The sequence below is a fragment of the Poecilia formosa genome, unplaced genomic scaffold (assembly GCF_000485575.1).
Source record: "Poecilia formosa unplaced genomic scaffold, Poecilia_formosa-5.1.2 Scaffold93, whole genome shotgun sequence".
Lineage (NCBI taxonomy): Eukaryota > Metazoa > Chordata > Actinopteri > Cyprinodontiformes > Poeciliidae > Poecilia > Poecilia formosa.
Genome location: NW_006800032.1, coordinates 1,835,212 through 1,838,174, shown reverse-complemented (window position 1 = coordinate 1,838,174; position 2,963 = coordinate 1,835,212). Strand labels below are relative to the sequence as shown.

Sequence of the window (2,963 nt, the reverse complement as noted above, 5' to 3'; positions counted from 1 at the left end):
CATGCTCCTGTCTGTCGGACAGAGCGAGGATTTCAACTGTTACTGTTCAAGCAATCCCTTCGACACCTGGATGATCCGGAGAAAAGCGAGAAAGCAAAAAAGGAAATATGGGGATTTTAGAACAAGGAGGGGATACAGAGTTCAATGTCATCATCGATAACAACTACTGCTACTGTGGAAGACTTTTCAGTAAGTTTGACAACAACACAAACACCTGTGGGCACCTGGACAGACGTTAATGTTCCCCACACCCACAGTCGTTTCCCTGCTAACCTATGTGCCTAAAGCAGAGGAATGATTGTAAGGAACGCACATTGCAACGCATCACGATCCCCTATTTAATACAGTGACACCTAGTTGAGGCTTATAGACGGCGGCAGTGGTGATGGAGATAGCGAGCTCAGAAACCAACCTCCCGCTAACTCCTGACGTGCTTGTTGATTTGATCAAACCGTCGACTTTGCCTGAATTCACGCCACGTAATTTATTCCACCGTGTCATGAACGACGTACACATCCTATGATCATCTTTATTGTAAAATCAATCTTACCTCATTTCCCTGTTTTGAAATATCTTAGTACAAATATATTCGAAATGTTGAAACAGCTCAGTGGCTCGCCTGAATTTAGAATAAATGTTGCTTCTTTTGCAAATTTTTTTTTATTTTTTATTCTCACTTTTTGCACTTAAAGTATTAAACAGAAGGTCATGATGATGATACATTGCAATGTGTTTTGTTTAACCTGGCAAGCACCAAATGGAGGGTCTTGGAGTGCGTAGAGACCTGCTGATTGTCCTCAGTGGCTGTGGCAGGTCAAGCAGCGGCTCTGCAGGCTCCAGTCGCAGAAGTGCTGAAACAGAGTGGCAGCTGCAGATCTTCAGCGATGAAGTCTGCCGAGAAAGAATCTGATTACCAACTGGGAACAAACGCCATAAAAAGCACAAAAGAACAAACTAAAACCCCACTCGATTCGAAATTGGACCGTAATTGAATAAAAATTGACAACAAAATAGTCAGACATCTAGAAATATCGAGAACGGGAGGTTCTTTAGCGGGCTAAAAGACACATATTCAATAAATCTCCTGTACCTCGATAATCCTGTAAGTAGACCTTCATCACCACTTGATTTTAACTTTCCCCGGTGGCTTCCTGGACTCTCCAGCAGAGTGACTGAGCTAAAGGCCCGATCCGGGCTTCCAGCGCCTCGGAGAGGAAGAGCCAAACGCCTCGCTTGAAAACAACTCGACGTAACGAGTGCTTTTGCAGGAACTGTGGCCACTACGTGAACGCTTGAAACCAGCTCTGACGGTGTGGAAGTGCACCGGCGGGAACGTGCTGCTGGGAACATGGAGCTCGTGTTGTGGTGCGGATGTGGAGGCTGCGAGGGAGAAAGTTTAACGGTGAGTCGATGACGGATTCAGCAGGATTTATCTGGGACGAATCCTCCACCGCGTCCAGGAGAAATCCACGCCAATAGGGAAGCCAACGGGACATTCTGTCTTTGTAAAAAAAAAAAAGAAGAAAAAAAAAAGAATTATAATCTAAGCGCCTCTTTTGTGATGCAGCCAGGCAGCTTTTGTAAATCTACAAGCTGGATTGCCTGACCAGCAGGGTGGACTTTTTTCTCTTTGCCAAGAGCGTTTGGCCCGGAGCCCTCCCCCATGAATCTCTCCCCTGCTACTTAGACCTCAAGCAGTTGTCTTGTACAGACACACTTTTCATTCCCTTTTTGCTTTTGGATGGCTGTGACGGGGCTCCCTGGGAGACAAGGAACCTCAGATGTGTTTAATTGCCGCAGGGATTCAAAGATCTATGGTGTGTAAGAGATCAAAATTGCCTAGATGACAAGGGAATTAAAAAGAACACCAAGATCTTCTTCAAGATCTTCTTTTAAAAAAAAATTATATACAGGTATGTCGTTAATTCTTGACGACAGCAGCCATGTGTTCTCCATTATTAATGTCCCATGAGAGCCTTTGGTATGGATATGGGGGCAAACTGTATCTACTTTCTAATCTGGGACATTTTTGTTCTGAAACTGAAATTTGGTCGAATGTCCTTCTGATTTGAGCTCCAGGAAGGACGTAGTAAAGAGGACGCTGCGGCTTGTGCTCAATTTGTGTTTACGGTTGCTATGGGAATAAAACCCATATAGGTGACAAAGTGGCTGACCTAGAGGTGTTGACCTTCACTTTTCGGGTTTGGCAATAAACCCTTCCCTGTGAAAACAAATGCAGTCGATATGAGCTGCTGTTGCCCATTAGCATGTTTAACTGCGGGGTCCCGACCGGCTTTTAAAGGGGTTCCTTACACTTTGTCAGGAGTCAGAGTTTTGGTTGGCGAACAACGTACCTGTCGCTGCCTTTTGGGTTCGCGTCGTTGGTGTCGTGTCACTTTGTTCTGTTGTCTTTGGTTCTGTTTATATCCAAGGTTCTCAAATTGTAGCATGAATACTCCTGATGGCGGAGGCACAAGGTAACATAAATCCAAAACAAATTCACTATAATGTAGCACTAATGAACCCAAACAGCCAAAAGTAGGAGCAGGAGAAACACATTTATCTTTCCTGTAGAAAGAAACAGTTGACTCTCTGTGGCCATGGGGGCTCGGGACTACAAGCACCCATAAATACTCAAGACCTAAAGACATTTATGACCACCAGTTCTAATAGTTCAAACATGAAACCTTACCAGACACACACACACACACACACACACACACACACACACACACACACACACACACACACACACACACACAGAGTAAAAACCATCTTAGAACTGTTAAAGAAGCTAATAGTCTCCTTTATCTATGCTTTTGAGTGTACAACCAATCAGCAGCAAGGAAAACACATACCGCTCCTGGATTGGCTGCTTCGCAAACACCAGCTAATAGCGTGTCCACACCTGTAAGACGGCCCCCAATTAAAAGCTCAGGTGGTTTTTGCAAATTCAGTCTTTT

General features: G+C 44.5%; 1 long non-coding RNA gene across 1 annotated transcript; it reads right to left on the bottom strand.

The window, feature by feature from the left end:
• Positions 1-624: 624 nt before the first annotated feature.
• On the bottom strand, positions 625-2,650 carry LOC107836861 (uncharacterized). The gene is made up of 3 exons (XR_001662831.1): positions 2,355-2,650; positions 1,091-1,501; positions 625-891 (listed from the first exon to the last, which is right to left on the bottom strand). It is a non-coding gene; the product is annotated as an uncharacterized LOC107836861 (long non-coding RNA).
• Positions 2,651-2,963: the final 313 nt, after the last annotated feature.